Genomic DNA, 24128 nt, shown 5'->3' with positions numbered 1-24128 from the left:
ATACTTTCTGTTGCGCCGTATTTGCGCAGCGGTCTTACAAGCGCACTTTTTTGGGAAAAAATTACACTTTTTTAAATAAAAAAAATAAGACAACAGTAAAGTTATCCCCATTTTTTTTTTTAATATTATGAAAGATAATGTTACACCGAGTAAATTCATACCCAACATGTCACGCTTCAAAATTGCATCCGCTCGTGGAATGCCGACAAACTTTTACCCTTTAAAATCTTCATAAGCGACGTTTAAAAAAAATCTACAGGTTGCATGTCACATGTGTGGTTTGAACACCGTTTACATATGCGGGCGCTGCTCACGTATGTGTTCGCTTCTGCGCACAAGCTAGTCGGGACGGGGTGCGTTTTCTGGCTTCTAACGTTTTTAGCTGGCTCCTAGATTCCAAGCAAATTTGTCAAACCCTGGTTCACACACACACACACACACACACACACACACACACACCTCTCCCCGTTCTTCAGCTCCGGTGACCAATCGCGGGACACCGGCGGCAATCGGGTCTGCGGGTCCCACGGCCAGAACCCCTCATTTTCTACTTCTTGATTAGCGTTTGAACACTGCTGATTGCCATTCTCAATTCTTTAGATATCTTTTTATATCCCTTTCCTGTTTTATTCAGTTCAACTACCTTTTGCCGCAGATCCTTTGACAATTCTTTTGCTTTCCCCTTGACTCAGAATCCAGAAACGTCAGTGCAGCACTGGATGAAATACGGTCCGGGTCTTAAGTGGTTAATAGCGCTGGCTCCTGTTATAGGCGGAGTGATACCAAATGCACTCTGACTGGGACAGCAACATCCGGTGATACCTGAATGGAAGACTGTTATTAAAAGGGAAGCTTATTACTAAAATCACAGTTTATACCGTATGTGGGCATATCTGTTCTGCAGTGATTACTGGGCCGATTTGAAAACTGATACGCAGGTGCAGTGCACCTGCAGGTTATTTTCATTGAATCATAGACTTCTGTTTATACCTGCAGAGTTGGTGTGGTCTCAGAAAGTGCACCACACTTGCAGGATATAATAGACGTCTATGGCAAAGTGCAGCTAACCCGCAGGAAAGCCACAGATGCACGGTGTTGCATCTGCAGTGTGGTTAAATCGCAGCACATCAGTCAAAGCAGCCTTGGGCCCCTTTCACGAGATTGGTCCGACCCATTCAGACCTTCCATTCACCTCTATGGAGCTGTAGATGTAAACAAACTTGTGTCCGATTACACCCACCTACCTCTAATCCGAACTGCTAAAAAAACACCAGAAGGGGATCCGTCCCCTTCCATCTGCGAGGATCGTGGCCCCATAGAGTAGAGCGGGTATATGCAGAGTGGACACAGACCTGTCATCCGCCTGCTCATTGTGGCCCGTTACCAAGTTGCTTCAATGGCCCTCGCTCATCAACCCCTGGTGTAGATGAACTAGAAACCACATGTAATCTTATTCCCATGCATATTGACCATCTTGACTTCCAATGTCATTGAGGGAAAAAAATAAAAATACAATTTAAACAAATGAGTGATTAAAATACTTCAATAAGTGCCCCTATGCTTAAGGCCTCTTTTTTTTTTTTTTTTTTACACCTTTTGTGGCACATTTTTTGGAGTGGCACCATTCATATTACCGTAAATGGACCTCCCTCAGCTTCAAAAGCATGCCAAAGTTAATGTACAAAATTTTGACACTTCTGTGTTCAGTGATATTACATGACTAAGCTTCCCTCTTTAGGATCTTTACTTTTCCATGCAGCCCTGCTATGAACCATATGAAATCTTCAGATCACACATCTCCCACCATTGCTAGTGCAAGTTTTAATTATGGACAATAAGCCTAGGTTCACATTGAAGCAATTTGTCGCAGCCTATTGGAGGCAATGGCAGTGTTCCAATTGGTGCGACAACGATCTTGCGGCGCTGCACCGATTTGCAAAAGAAACTACACTACTTTTGCCGATTTCAATAGACATCTGTGCATGAAGCCACACAGTTGTCTATCAAGTAGCACCTGATATTGCACTGACCTTGCTACTTTGAAATTGCGCTACTTCAAGTGAACCAGCGCGATTTCAAAGTAGCATCAATGTGAACCAGGGCTAAAAGGATGAAGGAGGAGTGTGCCAGTTCCAGACTTTGCATTGGCCTACATGTGCAACTGCACCACTGGAAGAACAAGTAAAAAACAAACCCAAGACTTCTAATGCTCCTAAAAACCGGCCTGACTGGCTTTAGTCATCTGTCCTCTTCTGTCTGGAAAACTGCTGGTATAATGACTACATGTCATCATTTACATTCAGAGCCTCAAAGAATTCACTGGATAGAATAAACCATTTTGTCCAGCTCTCCAATATACACCATTAGTATACATTTAGTATTACCAACAGGTCTACCTTAAAAGCCTTTTCCATCCTCTCATGGATGCGGATACTAGTGATGATATTAATGTACATTACAGGAATTAAGCCTAACAGTAGACATGTGGAGAGAAGTACAGCCACAGAGCCGGAATGTATTCTGTGGTTGTAATACACACCAGCTCAGGCCTTCCAAGCAACAACTTCATCATTCTCAGCATGCTGCTATTTCCATATTGATGGTAAATGGGGCTCAGGTCAGGGCAGCAGAAGCACTTTTTACATCTAATCTTTCAATATAATAACCTGCCGAGTGCCTGGGGGTAGGAGGGACATTAAAGTCTCATAAAGGAGAGACAGCGCTCAGTGTGTTGTAAAACAGGTTTCCTGTCCTGATTGCGAGCAGAAGTGACTATTTCATCACACCTCAAATAGCACCCAGGCGCTGTAACAAACATACATTACTGGTAATGCCAAATAAGAAAACATCCATATGACTTGGAAGAACTATTGCACAAACAAACACAGGCAGCTATTAAAAAAAAAAGATGACAGTGACGATCGCCTCATAATGCTCAAAATGCAGTCAATGGGGAAGACAAAATGAAAGTATTTGACGTTTCTGCTGGATTTATTCTCTCAATAAAAGAACCATTTCTTCAACGAAAAAGCAAAATAAAATAAATTATCCTAAAGACGTACAAAAAAAAATAAAAGAGTAAAAACTACCTCAGATACACAATTTCACCAAAATCACTGTTTACCCCTATTGCTCAGCTCGTGTTACCAGAGGATTCATTTTGCCAGAGTGGACCATGGATAAGCAATGCCCTCTGGCGATAGCGTGCCTCGTGATTTCCATATGGAATATAGATGGGGGGTTCTGCATATAGGTTTACCTGCTGTCTATAATGCCAAATGTAATCCCGAGCCACTTTCATGCTGTCTAGCAGCTGTAATCCTGCCTTGCAGTCAGATGTGACTTTTTTTTCTATTTTTCTCAGTTCAGTGCCAAAATACACTTGCTACTAAAAAGGGAGTTCTGCAGCTATCACTTTACAGGGCACTTCCTTTATTTCACAGGAAATCGTGCATAGCCAGTTACGCAGCCTTTAAAAAGCAAAAAAAAATTAAAGTCAAGCGAACACAGCAAACTTTGTTTTGTACATACACACTCTACACTTATAAGAAAGAAATAGTTCAGCCTTGGGAAGACACAAATGTGAGGCAACTCGCAGATAATATAAAACTAAACAAACGCACAACTATGGTCAACCTTTGAGATTTCTAAAAGGCTTGTGTGAGCTGCCTATTTCAGTAGGCTCGTTGGAACCGAGTACACATAGCCCACCCGCCCAAAATAGGCTGAAAAGGCAAGAAAAGATCGCTATCAAAATTGTCATCACAACTTTTATTAGAATGCAAGTTATTTGTTGTGATATAGATTGGGGGGGATTGGATTACATACAGTAATTGCAACACAGGTCATTCTGTATCACATTATTGAAATTGCCTTTACATGCCATCTCAAACCAGATTGAATTTTCTGTCAAAAGATCAAAAATGTGACTTCTTTGAAACACTGGGGGCATTTTAAATACGTTGTACAGTTGTGCTCATAAGTTTACATACCCTGGCAAAATGTATGATTTCTTGGCTATTTTTCAGAGAAAATTAATGACACAAAAACATATTTCACTCATGTTTTTCTGAAGTCATTTATTATCAAATCAACTGGGTTTATTCTTTTTAAGTCATAATGACAACAGAAACTACTCAAAATGACCCTGACCAAAAAAAGTTTACATACCCCAGTTCTTAATACCGTGTATTGACCCCTTTAACGTCAATGACAGCTTGAAGTCTTTTGTGGCATTTGTGGATGAGGCTCTTTATTTTCCTCTTGGCAAAAAGCCTCCAGTTCCTGTAAATTCTTGGGCAGTCTTGCATGAACTGCACGTTCGAGATCTCCCCAGAGTGGCTCCATGATATTGAGGTCAGGAGACTGACGCGTACACATGATCAGTCTATCCGATGAGAACGGTCTGATGGTTAACCGATGAAGCTGACTGATGGTCCGTCGCGCCTACACACCATCGGTTGAAAAAACGATTGTGTCAGAACGCGGTGACGTAAAACACAACGACGTGATGAAAAAAACGAAGTTCAATGCTTCTAAGCATGCGTCGATTTTTAACCGATGGTTGTTCCTACTAACGATCGTTTTTTTCCCCCCCATCAGTTAGGAATCCATCAGTTAAATTTAAAACAAAGTTGGCTTTTTTTTTAACCAATGGTTAAATAACCGATGGCGCCCACACACGATCGGTTTGGACCGATGAAAACGGTCCATCAGGCCATTCTCATCGGTTTAACCGATTGTGTGTACGCGGCATGAGGTGGCCACTCCGGGTCAACTCAGCCTTGTGTTTTGGATCATTGTCATGTCGGAATGTCCAAGTACTTCTCATGCGCAGCTTCCTGGCTGATGAATGCAAATGTTCCTCAAGTATATTTTGATAACACACTGGGGGTTATTTACAAACGGTAAATCCATTTTGCACCACAAGGGCACTTGGAAGTGCAGTCACTAGATCTGAGGGTGACATGGAAGGAAAATAAACAGCATTTTAGCTTGCACATGATTTGATAAGATCAGCAGAGCTTCTCCTTATTTTAGAGCTTCCCCTCAGATCTACAGCGATTGCACTTTCAAGTGTACTTGTAGTGCAAAGTGGATTTGTCTTTCATAAATAACCCCCACTCCATTCATCTTGCCATTTCCTGTGCCTTTGTAGCTCACATAAACCCAAAACATCAGTGATCCACCTCCGTGTTTCACAGTAGGAATGGTGTACCTTTCATCATAGGTTTTGTTGACTCCTCTCCAAATGTAGCGTTTATGGTTGTAGCCAAAAAGCAAAATTTTGGTCTCATCACTCCAAATGACTTTGTACCAGAAGGTTTGAGACTTGTGTCTGTGCCGTTTGGTGTATTGTATGCGGGATACTTTGTGGCATTTGCGTAGTAATACGGTAACTTTCTTCTGGTGACTCGACCATGCAGCCCATCTTTTGAGCCTCCTTAATGTGCATTGTGAAACAGCCACGCCACATGTTTTCAGAGAGCCCTTTATTTCACCTGAAGTTATTTGTGGGTTTTTCTTTGCACCTTAAACAATTTTCCTGGCAATTGTGGCTGAAATTTTAGTAGTTCTACCTGACCGTGGTTTGGTTTCAACAGAATCCCTAATTTTTTACTTCTTGATTAGCGTTTGAACACTGCTGATTGCCATTCTCAATTCCTGGGATATCTTTTTATATCCCTTTCTTGTTTTATTCAGTTCAACTACGTTTTACCGCAGATCCTTTGACAATTCTTTTGCTTTCCCCATGACTCAGAATCCAGAAACATCAGTGCAGCACTGGATGAAAGATGCAAGGGTCTGTCAGGAGTCCAGAAACGCAATGAGCACGTGTGTGTGTGTGTGTGTGTAGTAATATATAAACTATAAAAACACACACACACACACACACACACACACACTACAAGCAAACAGGTCACAGGTGAGAATGGTTACCTTTCAATAGCCATTCAAACCCCTTTGTGTCAACTTGTGTGCATGTTATCAGGCCAAAATCAAAATCACTTGGGTATGTAAACTTTTGATAAGGGTCATTTGGGTTTCTGTTGCGATTACGATTTAAAAAAAAAGTGTAAACACAGTTGATTGCTAATAAATGGCTTCAGCCAAACACTAACCTTGTGTGAAAATTTTTTGTGTGTTGTCATACATATTCTCTGAAAAATGGCCAAGAAATCAAACTCTGCCAGGGTATGTAAACTTATGAGTACAACTGTGCATTGTATAGGGTCCTCATAAATCACATTTTCTGCCCTTGTATCGACTTGCTTCTCTTTTTTTCCTTATCAAGCCAGCAGTTTAAACAAAGTGAAAGAGACAAACAGTAGGGAAGGGGTTAGGAAACCCCCACAGGTATGGAGTATTACCATAGGAATGCACCTTATGTGATTCGGAAGTGTATTTTAGGCTTTAAAAGAGGAGTACAGGAAAAAAAAAATACAAAATATTGTATATACACCAATGCAGCAGCTGTCCCCATCAGCTCTAAGAATAAGGCCCCATACACACGAGAGGATTTATCCGCGAATACGGTCCAGCGGACCGTTTCCGCGGATAAATCCTCTCAAGGATTTGTGCGGATTTCCATGCGATGGAGTGTACTCACCATCGCATTGAAATCCGCGCCGAAATCCTCTGGCGATGACGTGTCGCGCCGTCGCCGCGATTATGACGCGGCGACGTGCGCGACGCTGTCATATAAGGAATTCCACGCGTCGAATCATTACGACGCATGCGGGGGATCCCTTCGGACGGATGGATCCGGTGAGTCTATACAGACCAGCGGATCCATCCGTTGGGATGGATTCCAGCGGATAGATTTGTTTAGCATGTCAGCAAATATTTATCTGCTGGAATCCATCCCAGGGGATAAATATCCGCGGAAACAGATCCGCTGGAGTGTACACACCATAGGATCTATCCGCTGAAACCCATTCGCTGGGATTTTTCAGCGGATGGATTCTATCGTGTGTATGGGGCCTAAGAACTGAGCAATTACATGACCACTCTGCTCAGAGCCAAGAGTGGTGGCCGCCAGTCACTGGCTCTTTGCTCTACCCCTCCAGCACTCACTGGAGCACTGGGCTGTGGAGGGGGCAGGTGGGGCTTAGTGTCCCAAGAGGCTGAGCCAGCTCCTGATCAGGTATTTGGGTGGATCCTGACATTGTTGGGATCCCTGCAGAGCCCAGACCAGCTCTTGTGCTGTCAGCCAATTCTGGATCACAGGAGTGCATAAATAAATGCACTTCTGTGACCCACAGGAGAAGTATAGCCATAAAAGCTTTGGCCATACTTCCCTTTTAAATTCCTCTGATCCCATGAACACCAGCCATAGGTTCCGAAAGGGTTCATATACATATTTTTTTGCAAGACAGGAGTTTGGTTGAAATAGCTGGCATACTAATCATTTAGCTGTAGTGCGTTTGTGATAAAAAAAATAAATAAAAAAAAGTGCATTTGTTGTTTTACAAACCGCCTTTATGACACAAAAAAAAAAACCCAACACCACCACACCACACAACCGAGTGATGAAGCTATATTTGGCTACAATAAACTGCCTCATACTTTACTACTTCATTTCCTGAGCTAAGCTTTAAAATAGTTTAAGGAAATGTCAACAACTTCCTGTTCAGAATGATTATTTTCTAAAGCACAATCTGCATTGTCTTATCTTCATCAGGACTATGAATGTGAAATGTATATACACCAATTTTCAGACATTTGTACTGGTTTAGAACAGCATTAAAATATAAACTGAACAAGGCCAGCACACAATGAAATTCAACTGTAAGAAAATCCAGCGATATTTTAGAGTGCTTTCACACTCGCAGCGCCTGGGTGTTGGCAGTAAAACGCCACTATTTTTAGCGGTACTTTACCGTTGCTGTTGTGACGTTTTTCGGCCATTAGGGGGGCACTTTTAACCCCGCTAGCGTGTGTGAAAGCACTCGGGCTTTCACACTGAAGTGAATGGAGCAGCTCTTTCAGGGCGCTTTGCAGGTGCTATTTTTACCACTATATCGCCTACAAACCGCCTCAGTGTGAAAGGGGTCTTAGTTAGAAGTAGAACATGTTGGTCTATGTCAGGCCCGAGCATCTTATTTGTTTTGGATATACCATCTGTGAGACATCCTGTAACTTCCTGTTTCTCTAGCCACTTCCAGACCCCAATACAGGTGTATATATATACACGTTGCGGTCTTCAAGTGGTTCACCGGGTTTATGGCTGAAGTTTTTTTTTTTTTTTTTTTCCCCTCTCTCCTCAGCTGGCTCTCTCATGAAAGCAGTCCAAGTGGCTCATTAGCCGGGAGAGTCGCGTACCTGTACGTCTCCTTTAAGATGCTTAGCCGTGGGTCGCGCTCGCGACCGGGTCCTGACACCGACTAAATATTCACTAATTTGGGTTATTTTTACCAAAAATATGTAGCAGTAAAAATGTTGGCCCAAATTTATGAAGAAAAATTACTTATTTGCTAAATTTTACAATAGAAACTAACAAAATTTCGCTTACAATCGCAAAAACAAACTCAGTGGTGAATACCACCAAAAGAAAGCTCTATTTGTGAGGAAAAAAAAAAAAAAAGATAAAAAAAATGTTGTTTGGATACAGTGTAGCATGACCGAGTAATTGTCATTTAAAGTGTGAGCACCGAAAGATGGAAATTGGTCTGGGTGGCCTGGTATTGAAGTGGTTACGTACCATAGTTTGTTGACATATTGTGCACAATTTATATATATTTTTGTGGGTTATATGTAATTTTCTAAAAAAAAAAATACTGATTTAAAAACTTGTAAACTGTCAGAAAAGGCTTGGTCTTCAAGTGGCTAGGAAGTGAAGGGCAATCTTTCCAAAAGAAAAAGCCGTCAGGGGTTTTAATTTTTTTTTTTTGCTAGAAGAGGGGGGGGGGGTTTGGCTTTACATACAGTTTAAGGTAGAGCTGCGTGATTAATCATTAATGCTCCATGCACACTGAAGCTAAAAAAAAAAAAAAAGCTATAAAAACAAAAATAAAAAACGCCAGTAGCTTTGCAGGGAGCCTTTCAACGTTTTTACAATAGCTTTAATCAACGTTTTTCAGTGTAGCTTTTTTTTATTTTTATTTTTTTTATGGATTAAAAAAAAAAAAAAACAACAAAAAAAAAAAAAAACGCTAAAACCGCTGGCACCAGCGTTTAAGCGTTTTTTCCCGCCTAAAAACTACACTTTGAACGCAAATTTCCGGCGTTCAGAAAAAAGCCAATAAACTCCAAAGCTCATTAACACTAAAAAACGCCCAGGTGTGCATGGGCACATAGGCTAACATAGAGTTCAGTTTATGGGCTTTAAAAAAATAAAAAATAAAATAAACGCCAATAAACTACAGTTTAACAGCTTCAGTGTGCATGGAGCCTAAGACCCCGTTCACACTGAGGAGTTTTTCAGGCGGTACAGCGCTAAAAATAGCGCTGCTATACCGCCTGAAAAACTCCTCCACTGCCTACTCAATGTGAAAGCCCGAAGGCGATGCGCTGGCGGGAGAGGAAAAAAAAAATCTTTTTCTGCTAGAAAGTTACTTGGAACACCCACTTTAAATGTATAAAAAAAAAAAAAAAAAAAAACAACAACACAACACACACCCAAGTTAAAGCGGGAGTTCATCCGAAAAAAAATTTTTAACCTTAGATTGATGCTCATTTTGTTAAGGGGAATCGGGTAGTTTTTTTTTAAATCGAAGCAGTACTTACCGTTTTAGAGAGCGATCTTCTCCGCCGCTTCCGGGTATGGGCAGCGGGACTGGGCATTCCTATTTGATTGACAGGCTTCCGACGGTCGCATACATCGCGTCACGAGTAGCCGAAAGAAGCCGAACGTCGGTGCGGTTCTATACGGCGTCTGTGCACCGACGTTCGGCTACTTTCGTAAAATCGTGACGCGATGTATGCGACCGTCGGAAGCCTGTCAATCAAATAGGAACGCCCATTCCCGCAACCCATACCCGGAAGCGGCGGAGAAGATCGCTCTCTAAAACGGTAAGTACTGCTTCGATTTTAAAAAAACTACCCGATTCCCCTTCACAAAATGAGCATCAATCTAAGGTTAAAAAGTTTTCGGGTGAACCTCCACTTTAACCCATTTTTTTTGTAGAACGTAAAGGACGGTATTACACTGTGAGAATCGTGATCATTATTCTAAGCAAACAAATAATAATTTTTGATTCTCATTTTAGCCAGAATTGTGAAGCTCTACTTTAAGACATCACATTTAGGTGCCATTATAATGGCAATTTACCTCTGCATAACCTGCCTGTATACAGTTGGAGTCATTTTTACAGAACAGTCTTATTAACCTTCAGCATCCAATGTTTTAGATTCAGCTAGAAAGTCAGCCACCCAATTAACTGGATGAGCTGGAAGATCCAGTCATGTAATGATCACATCTGACAGTGTATAGAGTCATAATTTTCAATCCATGTCGCAACATATTACAGAAGTGCCACTCTTAGTCTGTAAACCATCATGTTTATTTGGCTGGAATATATATGGGGTCGATTAGCTAAAACTGGAGCACTCAGAATCAGCTTCTAACTTTGGCTTGTTCAATTAGGCTTTGACAATAAGCCCCCGTTCACATCGGTACGATATGACATGCCAAATTGCAGCCTATTGCCGGTGATCTGCCGATATGGTTCCTGTAAGGACTGCGCAGGCGCAATCCTTGCCGACGGAAATCTCCGAACCTCAGCCGGCAACGTGGAATTTGAGGAAAGTGGCCAGTCGGCCTCACTTCGCTCGGACGGCTCACTCCGCTCGCTCGGCCTCCTGGCTCTTTTAACATCCTCCAATCCACGGGGATGTTAAAGAATGAGCTTGGATGCCGGCCGAGGTTTGTAGATTTCCGCCGGCAAGGATTGCGCCTGCGCAGTCCTTACAGGAACCATCTCGATAGGGGAACCTTAACGGCAAGTCACCGGCAACGGCACTTTCCCAATCAGTGCGACGCTGCACCGATTTCCAAAAGTAGTTCTTGTACTACTTTTGCTGACTTTGGGAGCGATTTCAATAGACAACTGTGCATGAACCTGCACAATGTCTTTCAAATTGCCCCCGAACTCACACTGAAATTGTGCGAGTTCAACTGAACTCTCACATTCAAACCTGCCTTCAGTGTGAATGAGGGCTAAGGCTGCATTCACACCTGGGCGTATTTATGCCTGACGCTCGTGCCGCTGGAGGGGCGAATTTACATTGATGTCTATGAGATGGTTCACATCTCATGCCGAACGTCGAAACGCCGTACGCCTGAAAACAAGTCCCGGACCCTTTTTTTCAGGCGGCTTTCGGCAAAGACATCAATGTAAATGTTTTGTAAAAAAAAAAAAAAAAAAAGTTTACAAATCGCAGCAAAATACGCCGCGTTATAGTGTGAATGCAGCCTTAAAGGAACACTAAAGGTTCGTTTTTTTATTAGATCAATTGATTGCTGTAAGCTAGAGCATTTAAATATCACTTACCTCGTTTTTCCTTTTGACCTCCAAAATACAGTAATCCAGGTTTGAAAATGCCATTTCCTGTCTCTCCTCTCCTTGCTTTCCACCAGCATCTGAGCCGTTTTGCATGGTGGAAAGCAGAATGTGCTCACCCCCTCCCTATGACTACAGCCCTGCGTGAAGATGCTCTCTTATCCCTCACAGGCATGGAGGCTAAGCCTAATGGGAACTGTAGTTCCCATTAGGCCGTGATGTAGCAGGAATGAATGCGCACCGCAAACCAGGAAGTCAGTGAGAATAACGATTCAGGAGTGACGGAGGTGAATAAAACAGCTCGATTTCAACAGGTATCAAACTAGTTAAAATGCAAAACATTACTTTTTACTTTATCAGCTACTGTCAGACTTTAATTTAAGAGGAAAATATTTTTGTCTTTACAACCCCTTTAAACCTGGAAGCGGATTGGTTTCTACAAAGAGATCAGATTTTGCACTCTCCAGGTTTTAGTAAATACACCCCATATGTTGGAAAATAAAGTAATCGGATTACACTTTCCTAGAATATTTGAGCTTTTCTACAGTTGGCTGATAACAGAACATTCTCAGAGAAAGGTGGGGTGTAGTTTTTGGCTGTCTATACAAGACCTGGCATGCTCTTGTACCCGACTCAACCAGTTAATGGATGGATGCAGTACATGCTCAGTGAGAATTTGAAGGGGTGTGCACATTTGCCAATATGTCTGCCAATAGGTATCAAAGTCTCAGAATAAGAACTCCCAATACTCATTCTTGCCCCCCTGCACAGTTACATTAATGAAGGCAATGCCTGAAACATGCTGCTTGTATTCAGACTGTATACAGCCCCCCCCTTTGTCCAAGGAAAATTTTGCAACTTGACCTGAGCAAACTTTATTGCATGCCAGGCATTGTTATGGCCAAGTGTTTGGCTAGTAAACATTGTTCTGTTTAGAATGCACTTTAACACTCTGTCCGTGAGTTTGGCAGTTTATGAAGTTCTGAATGCCTTTCAAATACCTTTGGTCAATGCAAGCCAATTCTTTTGACCTCTTGTTGGCATTAGCATAACAAAGCAGTCGAATCCTGCGGATATCTTTATGAGCATCTATCCTATAGGTTGTTGGGAAAAATACAATAAAATCTTGACAAAAATAAAATAAAAAGAAGTTGACAATACAGAATAACATTAAATTCTTCCGAGTTTGTAGCCAGTTGTTAAAGATTCTAATATATTTCCGACAGGAACCAACAATCCAGATCTATACAAGTGATGAATATAAAACTAAACACAGACATGTTCATTGAGCTAGAGATCTTCCTAATCGGAGAGCTTATGCCTTGTGATGCAGGAAATATGGTTGTAAGCACACAGTCCAAACAAGAATTCCACCCAAATCTCAGACTTTGGAGGGAGGGGGATATGGCAAACAGGGGTACCTCCAATCAAGCAGCCAATTGGATTAAAATGACCCATAGAGATGTTTACATGCCTAAAGATTTGCGATACAGGAGGACCATACAACTTTTCAGAACCCTTCATGCATGCCTCATGTCTGTCTGCTCTCTAAGTTATATTTACACACTCATCATGCCCAGGACCGTCTTAATAGCATCATGGGCCCCTGGGCAAAGTAATGCTCTGGGGCCCCTACGATGGAGACAGTGAAGGTAAACAGACATCAAGTGGGTAGGAGGCACCTTTTGGGTGGAGCTCCGCATTGACTACATGCACAATCATTCTGTACAGAAAAGAAACAGTGGGGAAAATACTACATACAGTAACAAAGCTGTCCTGTGCATATAATATATCTGCTAGAGTGATACCTCCCCAGCACTATGGCACATCTACACCCCAGATATCCCCCCAGCACTCTGACCCCTCTACACCCCAAATACCTGCCTAGCACTCTGACCCCTCTGCACCCCAGATATCCCCCCAGCACTCTGACCCCTCTACATCCCAGATATCCTCCCAGCGCTCTGACCCCTCTACACCCCAGATATCCCCCCAGCACTCTGACCTCTCTACACCCCAGATATTCCCCCAGCACTCTGACCCCTCTACACCCCAGATATTCCCCCAGCACTCTGACCCCTCTACACCCCAGATATCCCCCCAGCACTCTGACCCCTCTACACCCCAGATATCCCCCCAGCACTCTGACCTCTCTACACCCCAGATATTCCCCCAGCACTCTGACCCCTCTACACCCCATATATTCCCCCAGCACTCTGACTCCTCCTCTACACCCCAGATATTCCCCCAGCACTCTGACCCCTCTACACCCCATATATTCCCCCAGCACTCTGACCCCTCTACACCCCAGATATCCCCCAGCACTCTGACCTCTCTACACCCCAGATATCCCCCCAGCACTCTGACCCCTCTGCACCCCAGATATCCCCCCAGCACTCTGACCCCTCTACATCCCAGATATCCCCCCCCAGCACTCTGACCTCTCTACACCCCAGATATCCCCACAGCACTCTGACCCCTCTACATCCCAGATATCCCCCCAGCACTCTGACCCCTCTACATCCCAGATATCCCCACAGCACTCTGACCCCTCTACATCCCAGATATCCCCCCCAGCACTCTGACCCCTCTACACTCCAGATATCCCCCCAGCACTCTGACCCCTCTACATCCCAGATATCCCCCCCAGCACTCTGACCTCTCTACACCCCAGATATCCCCACAGCACTCTGACCCCTCTACATCCCAGATATCCCCACAGCACTCTGACCCCTCTACATCCCAGATATCCCCACAGCACTCTGACCCCTCTACACTCCAGATATCCCCCCCAGCACTCTGACCCCTCTACATCCCAGATATCCCCCCAGCACTCTGACCCCTCTACACCCCAGATATGCCCCCATCACTCAGTGCCATCATGGGGGGCCCCCCCAATTTCAGGACAGCGTGGGATCAAGGACCAGCTGCTCTGGAAAAGGTGCAGGGGCCCCCATGCAGCTGGGGCCCTTGGGCAATGCCCAGGTGTGCCCTCTCATTAAGACAGCCCTGATCATGCAAAGTCTAAACTATCTAAAGCTACACATAGATATGGGAATATAGTTAGCAGGTCACTTCTGGGAGTTGTCCCGGGTGACAGTGTTGGTACAGTAATCCGACAGGTTGGATAACATGTCATGATTGGTACTGTCCCCTCCCTTCTCTCTATTCTACATGTGCATAAAGCACACTAGTGTCAAACACAAGGCCCGCAGGCCAAATTCGGCCCTCCGGGTCATTTCATGTGGACCTCGCACCTCTCCTGCAGCTACAGGAGAGCTCCAGCCCTCCTCTGGTCCTCCTCCAGACCCTTACTTTCAAGCAATGCATCCAGCTTCTTCCCAGCAGCAGCTTAAGGAAATGGGGGTGCGCTGTGATGTAAGGGAGAGTGGGGAACCCAACTTCTGATGGTGGGGGGCTCTTGACATCTAATGTAAGGGGAGGGGATGAGCTGGACATCTAATCTTACAGATACAACCGGCCCTTTTGAGGACAATCATAATGCTGATGCGGCCCACAATGAAATTGAGTTTGACACCCCTGTACTAGAACATGGACGTTGGCCTCACAAGCTTATGGAGTGCTTACCATATAGGGGGGGGGGGGGGGGGACACACACTAGAGCAAGGTTTTAGAAGTGCATCATACCTTGTTTTATGGGTGTTTATCTAGTAAGTCTCCTTGTATACACTTGTTGATGAGAAAGACATGGATAGTTTTCATACGGAATTGTACAATATGGAATTTTAAATGAATCACTTTTGGACATTACAATTGCACAGTGGACACTTTCATTGTTTATCTTTATTGTGCGACATTGGATTATAGTATTTGTATTTTTCACTAATTATAGAGTATTTGAAGTAACTTACTGGTGCTGCAGATTCATTTCATGTGTCTTTCAGCCCAGGTTCACACTGAGCTGCGGGTATTAAGCTGTGTGAGTTTAGAACTCACAAGATTTCACTCCCGCTTGTCAGGTTTCTGCACAGATGTCAATGTAAATTGTGCACCAAAATCGCAAAAAGTAGTACAAAAAAATAAAAAATAAACTTTTTGAAATGGGTGCAGCGCCGCAGATGCGGCGTCATTGCCAGCCATTGCCGCTAATATTTGACATGTCAAATCGCACCAGGGCTTAGTGAATTTATATAGAGGGGCCCAAAAAAAAATAAAGAAATGTACTATCCACACTTCTTGGGGGAATGTGGAGGGAATTCAACAGCACCTCTATGTCCTGATCCAACATCCTGGCACAATGTCATCGAGATAGGCTCTCACATCTTGGTGGTATGCCATCTTTCTGGAAGTAAAATTGATCATCCACACAAATGGATGTGCAGAGCATGTCAAGGTACACTGGCCAGTTACCACGCCTTCCAAAAATAATGGTGGTGTAGCACAGAAAACCAACACCGACTGTATTATGGGAAGTAATTGAAAATGTCATGCAGAGCAAATTCCTGTGGATATTCTAATCAATGTTATTCATGCAGGAGTTCGCCGAAATCAAAAAAGTGTCTGGATGCCAATGGTGACCACTTTGAGCACAAAATGTGAGATTGCATAATTCAAACATGACTTACAGCTACCCTTTGATGTTTATATAAATCTAGTAATGACACATGTTTAGATGTTGAAGTGTGGATACATTTTTTGGGCCCCCTCTGTATACCGTTCACATACCGATAATTTTTTTCCAAAAACACCAAATACAGACATTTTTCAGGTTATTTATGTAGATTGGTTGTATGAAGGAAAACCAGACCAAAAAAATAGACAGAGAAAAATTAAATCAGATGGGTCCCCTGGAAAACAAATGTAATATATATATATATATATATATATATATATATATATATATATATATATATATATATATATATATATATATATATATATATATATATATATATATATTTATTTTTTGTTTTTTATTAATAATATAATATAAATCCAGAAACCCAAATAGATAAATAAAAAACTGCTAACCACTTTGCCAAACTAGTATCAGTAAAAGAAAACAAAAGGCTACATCTAGATGAGCAGTTCCTAGGTAGACATTCCGAATGGCCTGCTTACTATCTTGTTTCAATGTTCCAACCTACATAGCTATGCAACAATGTAACTCAGTAATGAAAACATCCATGTAGCAAAGTTTGTATTACAGTATTACAAATCTTAGCGTGAGAATTGCAGAATCATGAATTCTTTTTCTTTCAGTAACATTATCCACTTTCTGGATGTGTCCAAGTTTTTATTAATCATGGACAAACATACATCTGCAAATAATTTTGATACAAGGAATTCTGCCATTGCTCCAATACTTGTGGTAAGTGAACCAGAGCTTGCTGTGCCAAGACATCAGGAAATGTATATATTCAGGCAATGGGATATTTATACTGCAATGCTTACTTCTATGTATACAGATATCCATATATGTCATACAGAGGTAGGCATAATCTTAAACCTTGAAGCTATTAACCAGCAGATCTTTTATGAACCTTCCAAATAAAGAGGTTAGTGATAAAATACCAAACTGGCATGTCCCTCATCCAAAAAAGGTCAAAAGACAAGTCACACTTAACCTTATCTGATTCAAAGCACAATTGTAATGGCAAGCTGCACATTTCCAGTATGCTGGAGATTTGCAGTAATTGTTACTGATGCATTATGAGAATTTGTTGCATTAAGAATCATTCTTTAAAGCAGACCACCTCTGACTTCTCTGTCCAGTCCAAGCTTTCGGATCCAGTGCCCCTATTATAAATCAATATAGCTGCTTCTTCCGGCTTTCTGGGACCAGTCCACTAATAACATTCACGCCACATCTTGTGCATGTGGACATAAGTGATCTGGTATGGAGTGAGAAGGTCATGCCAAGAGTTTGCATTTCATGCCAGAGAACTGCCTGGAAGGTACTGGTGATATAACCTTCCCAGGAGGCAACTGGAATAGTGGCTCATTCACCAGTGCCTAAAAGTTCATGCACACAGCCACCTGGTGTGGTGCAATGTAAAGCAGATTGTGTCTGTGTTTGGGGTTTACATATGTCAGCATGCATGAGTGTGTATACCATTCTCCTAGAATAGATTGTAAGCTCCAATAAACAGGGCCCTCTGATTCCTCTTGTATTTAACTGCACTGTCTGCCCTCATATTCTAAAGTGCTGAGAAAACTGTTGGCGCTGAATAAATAGTAATATTATTAATGATGGGGTGACTGTACGCAGCACCTGTTGCTCCCAGGCAGGGAAATATGTCCATTCTTTACACCTTATGGTCCTAGGCAGCTGTGTGCAAGAGACCCAAGAAAATCCACAAGGTGGAAAATGTCACTTATTTATTATTTCCTGTAACTGGATTTTGGTCATTCCAGTGTGCAAAGTGTTTTAAGTATGCAGAGCTATGCATTTTACCATTTTGAGGATGAAAAACCTCTTACTTACACATATATATATATAATCTATATATATCCACTTCCCGCCCGGTCAATAGGAGATTGACGTCCAGGAAGTGGTTCTGAAATCCTGACTGGACGTCCTGCAGGATTTCATGCCACGCGTGCCCGTGGGGGCACGGCGATCGGTGATGCGTGGGTGTCAGTCTGACACCCTGCATCTCCCATCTCGGTAAAGAGCCTCCGGCAGAGGCTCTTTACCACGTGATCAGCCCTGTCCAATCACAAGTGATCACGATGTAAACAGGAAGAGCCGTTGATGGCTCTTCCTCACTCACGTCTGACAGACGCGAGTAGAGGAGAGCCGATCGGCGGCTCTCCTGACAGGGGGGGTTCGCGCTGATTGTTAATCAGCGCAGCCCCCCCCTTGGATCGCCACACTGGACCACCAGGGAAGCCCACACTGGACCACCAACCAGGGAAGGGCAAAAAAGAGGCAATAAAAAAAAAAAAAAAAAAGTCTGTAAAAAAAAAAAAAAAAAAAGATGCCAATCAGTGCCCACAAATGGGCACTGACTGGCAACGTGGATACATCAGTGCCACCCCACAGTGTCCATCCGTGCCCAGTGCCCACCTATCAGTACCCATCAGTGCCACCAATCAGTGTCACCTCATCGATGTCCATCGGTGCCCATCAGTGCCCCGTAATTGAAAGAGAAAAAAACGTATTTACAAAAAAAAATTACAGAAAAAAATAAAAACGTAATTTTTTTCTAAATTTTCAGTCTTTTTTTAGTTGTTGAGCAAAAAAAAAATAAAAAATAATCGCAGAGATGATCAAATACCACCAAAAAAAAAAGCTCTATTTGTGGGGAAAAAAGGGTGCCAATTTTGTTTGGGTAAAGTGTAGCATGACCGCGCAATTGCCATTTAAAGTGCGACAGCGCTGAAAATTGGCTTGGGCGAGAAGGTGCGCAAGTGCCTGGTATGGAAGTGGAGATATATATATATGGGCAGGGAGGGATATATATATATATATATAAATTCTCTTGCACCATAAAAGCAAATATCACTTACTTTTGACCATCAAAAGTACAGTACGGGACATATTGCTTTTAGCAAATTTAAACATACCATTGCCACGACCTTTTGTATCTAATCATTTCTGCAACTAAATAGTGTGTGCCCAGTACACGCCATACTAATCTTTTTCCGAGACCACCAAGTACAAACGTCTGCCTGACAGGGAGCAAATGGTTAAAAACAGTAGAACAAAAGCCCTGAATCCCAGCTGCTACCTCTACCACACACATACAAGCCTGAGCACACAACAATCTCACACTCTATAAGTACACATAGAGACAGGAGAAATCACTGCAAACCTGAAACTTGCCAGAAGCCTTCTGATCTCCAGCTCCTGCCTATGTACTGCTACCCTTGGTGCCCTGCAGCTGCCAGTGCTCAGGTGCCCTTTGGGATCTGCAGCCCACTTTACTTCTTATACGGACATGAAACTTTGTCTTTTTCTAATGGCATGCATTCCAACAAGTAGGGTTGTCCCGATACCACTTTTTTAGGACTGAGTACAAGTACCGATACTTTTTTTCATGTAGTCGCCGATACCAAATACCGATACTTTTTTTAAATGTCATGTGACAGTTTTCAAACCACAATACAGACTAAGGATATTTTCTTTAGAATTATGAAGAACTCTAACTCAAGACATTATAAAAGAATAAAAATGAGTAAAAATGAATAAAAATGTTTTATTTGCTTGTCACGCAGTAGTAAAAAACTCAAAGAATTTTCATAGAACATGTTGATAAATACAAAAAAAGTATTCTATTTAGGTATCGGGAGCATTTGCGCGAGTACGAGTACTCCCGCAAATACTCGGTATCGGTCCCGATACCGATACTAGTATCGGTATCTGGACAACCCTACCAACAAGTCTCTTGTACCATAGCAGCAATCTTAGCTTACCTGAATCCCTTTATGAAAGAATCCTAGATGTTACTATTGCTGATCTTTCCCTTCTGAACAATGTAGGTTGCCTGGCTGTCATGTTAACCCTCCTGTTTCATAACTTTGGATTTCCTGACTCAGAACTAGTAAGTAGATAAGGATTTCTGATTTATTTTTTTGGGTCTGTGCATATTTGTTCCAAGCCAGTGACTCAAAGTACTGAAGCCAACTGCATCAGAATAACAGGCTGGCAGCTGGCATTGGGCATGACTGACAGGACAGAATAGAGAAGCTCTTACCCTTGTAATGTGGCAGCAATGGAAATCCCTCTGTCCCCGACAGCTCTCCTGTAAGACCCCATGCACACGGGACGCTGGTAAACTTGAATTCAGAGGCATTTTTTTCAACTGCCCCTGAACACATTTAATGTTATCCTATGTGTCCATGCACACATTCACGTTTTTTTGCGTTTTAAAGCAGTTGGGTTTAGGCTTGTTTTTTCAGACGCAAAATTTTGGGTTCAGACGCAAACGTTTTTGCGTTTCAAAGCTTTGGGAGGGTCTACAATGTCTTTGTTATGAACGCCGATAGCCGCAAACGCAGTAAAACGCTGCTAAACGCGGCAAACCGTCGCAAAATTCACGGCACAAACGGGCGTTTTAAACGCCGGCTTTTGCCTTTGAAAACTTGAGTTTACATGTGTTTGCATTTGCTTCTGTGCCACTAAAGGTTTATTTGAAATTCTGAACTATGATCTCATACTGGAGCAGACTCAACTACTAGGGGTTCCTAGAGCAATTAGCCATGTCAGCCTCTCAGATATATTGCCATTGACACTTATGTTCTCTATACCATCTGTAAGGGATCATTATTCCCACTGGCCATCAATGCAAGGAGTATTTTCCACACTGACCACCAATGCAAAGGGACCTTCTTCACAGGCCCACCAATGTAAGGCGAAACTTCTTTCACTCGCCACCAAAGAAAGAGGGGGAGGGGCTCTCTTTCATGTACCTTCATTCTAAGGTGGTCCTGACCACCAATGTAAGGAGCATTGTTACAACTGACCGTCACAGAAGAAGCCCTTCTTCCAAAGACCACCAATATAAGGTGGTACTTCTCCCAAAATAAGGGGGTCTCTTCTACTAATGATCATCATTATAATGTGTTCCTTCTCCCACTGACTATCAATGTAAGGAGCACCGTTCCTACTGACAACCAACATATGCAGGTCCTTCACCCAATGACCAACACTATAAGGTAGTCCTGCTCCCACTGACCACCACCGTTTCCACTGACCACCAATGTAAGCAAGCCCTTCTTCCGATGACACACACAATAGGGTATTCCTTCTCCCACTGACCACCACTGTAAGGAGCACGGTTTCCACTGACCACCAATTTAAGCAAGCCCTTCTTCTGATGACACACACACACACACACACACACACACACACAATAGGGTATTCCTTCTCCCACTGACCACTAATGAAATAATCATTGTTCCCACTGACCACCAGTGCAGGGGGGACCTTCTTCCAACGGCCACCACTGTAAGGTGATACTTTTTTTACTGACAACAAAGTAAAGGAGCCCTTCTTGTTCAAAGTAAAGGGGCCCTTCAGTGACCATCATAATGAGTTCCTTCTCTTACTGACCACCAACGTAAGAAGCATTGTTCCCACAGACTACTACAAGTGCAAGGAGGTCCTTATTTCAGTGACCACCAATGTTGGGTGGTTCTTGACCCACTGACCACAATCGTAAGCATTGTTCCCAATGACCACAGATTTAAGCTGGTCCTTCATCCACTGTCCTTTAATGTAAAAAGCATTTTATGAATAACTGTAGGTAAAGGGAGGTTTTTCTTTCAATGACCACCAACCTAGGGAGGTTCTCCTCTCACTTACCATCATTGTAAGGAGTATTGTTCCTACTGACCACCAATGAAAGGTAGTCCCTCTCCCACTAACTACCAATGTACAGGAAGTTTCTCCCACTGACAGAGTGGAAGGAGGTCATTTCAATGACCACCAACCTAGGGAGGTTCTTCTCTCACTTACCATCATTGTAAGGAGTATTGTTCCTACGGACCACCAATGAAAAGGTGGTCCTTCCCTCTCTGACCACCAAGGTCAGGAGCATTTTCCCAATAACTACAAGTACAAAGGAGCAATGTAGGGTGGTGATCCTCCTCCCTCCCCATCATTGTAAAGAATATTGCTCCCACTGACAAATGTAAGGTAGTCTCTCACTGACAGAAAGGAGAAAGAGATCATTTCAATGAACACCAAGCTAGGGAGGTTCTTCTCCCACTGACCACCAATGAAAGGTGGTCCTTCTACTGACCACCGATGGAAGGTGGTCCTTCTACTGACCACCGATGAAAGGTGGTCCTTCTACTGACCACCGATGAAAGGTGGTCCTTCTACTGACCACCGATGAAAGGTGGTCCTTCTACTGACCACCGATGAAAGGTGGTCCTTCTACTGACCACCGATGGAAGGTGGTCCTTCTACTGACCACCGATGGAAGGTGGTCCTTCTACTGACCACCGATGGAAGGTGGTCCTTCTACTGACCACCGATGGAAGGTGGTCCTTCTACTGACCACCGATGGAAGGTGGTCCTTCTACTGACCACCGATGGAAGGTGGTCCTTCTACTGACCACCGATGGAAGGTGGTCCTTCTACTGACCACCGATGGAAGGTGGTCCTTCTACTGACCACCGATGGAAGGTGGTCCTTCTACTGACCACCGATGGAAGGTGGTCCTTCTACTGACCACCGATGAACGGTGTCCATCCCCCACTGATCATCAATGTCTGGAGCATTTTCACAATTGCCAAAAAACTAAAGGGGATCTTTCTTCCAATGATGACCACCACCATAAAGGTAGTCCTCCGACTCAATGATCTACAGAGGCCGTCCTCCACTCACCACCAATGGAAGGGGGCACTTTTCCAAAGACCAATAGCATTCTTTCGCTGAGCACCAGACTTCCAATCTAAAGTTTTACTTTCTACATATGATGACTAATGGATTTCACATGACTGTCATTACTGGAAACAATGTACAGTCCAATAGCATGGTTGTGAAATACATCCCATTCCTTAGTATTCATACCCATGGACCATGAGCTCTTTGGAAGTTCTGCCAATGGTGAGCAGGCTGACAGGAGAATGCTTTGACTTATAGTTCACCAGCACCTTGTTGGAGGAGCAGGGACAGGTCATGTGATCAGAGCTGCCAGCCTGCCGTGCCCACACAAGTCCTCAGCGGGATGAATCACATGAGACCCCTCTGCCCTCCCCCCATACATACACACACACACAGTGACCACTTACCGGGGTGGAGGATGGTTGGCTCACACGTGCACCAGGCTGTCTGCTGCCCTCCTATCCATGGCACAGTCCCCGGGCTCCTCTTCTCACATAAGGCACCGGTTGCTTAATAGGTGTACAAAGTTTTCCTCCCAGAGATGACGTCTCGGCCGCCTTCCCCACCCCGACCTGATGGAGCCTCCTTCACACAACAAAGGAGCTGCTGCTTTATTATGGGGCGGCCGCTTTATTCACTTTGTATTGTTTGTGTGTCCCCTGTGCAGGAGCCGGCCACAGGCTCTGTCACTGAGAGTGGGAGGAAGTGAAGAAGACACAGAGGGGAGGGAGGGGGAGCGCGCTACACAATGCTCTCCTATGGGATCCTCAATCCCTGTATCTACATTACAGCGGACAGGGCTGACCATATATATATGTCTGCTAGAGCCCGGGGGGAGGAGCCCCGATCATCATCATCGGCTCTGCCCACACAGCGCCTCTACTGGAACAACTACACACTGCACCCTGCCTCTTCTACTCTACAGATACTGACACTTCTGTGCTCTACACATAGGACATCTCCTCACCAGTGGTGGTCAGTGCAAGCTCGGTAGCAGCTGGATCAGAGAACATGATACAGCAGGGCAGTGGCGCCTGGTGCTCAAGAGTTTTGGGGTGGCTCAAACAAACTGAAAAAAAAAACATCAATTGCAGCCACTGTGCCCATCAAACGCAGCTACTGTGCCCATTAATTCCTGCCACTGTGCCATCAAACGCAGCCACTGTGCCCATCAAACGCAGCTACTGTGCCCATCAATTGCCGCCACTGTGCCATCAAACGCAGCCACTGTGCCCATCAAATGTAGCCACTGTGCCCATCAAACGCAGCCACTGTGCCCATCAATTGCTGCCACTGTGCCATCAAACGCAGCCACTGTGCCC

The 24128-nt window shown here is 43.6% G+C and overlaps 1 protein-coding gene across 1 annotated transcript in view; it reads right to left on the bottom strand.

The window, feature by feature from the left end:
- CEMIP2 (cell migration inducing hyaluronidase 2) overlaps positions 1-23597 on the bottom strand; it is a 144245-nt gene extending 120648 nt beyond the window's left edge. Inside the window, exon 1 of the mRNA XM_040356498.1 lies at positions 23214-23597. The gene's annotated coding sequence lies outside the window, so the exon portion shown is untranslated. The remainder of the gene's footprint in view (positions 1-23213) is intronic.
- Positions 23598-24128: the final 531 nt, after the last annotated feature.

This window comes from Rana temporaria, chromosome 1, assembly GCF_905171775.1.
Source record: "Rana temporaria chromosome 1, aRanTem1.1, whole genome shotgun sequence".
Lineage (NCBI taxonomy): Eukaryota > Metazoa > Chordata > Amphibia > Anura > Ranidae > Rana > Rana temporaria.
This window is presented reverse-complemented; position numbering and strand designations above follow the sequence as displayed.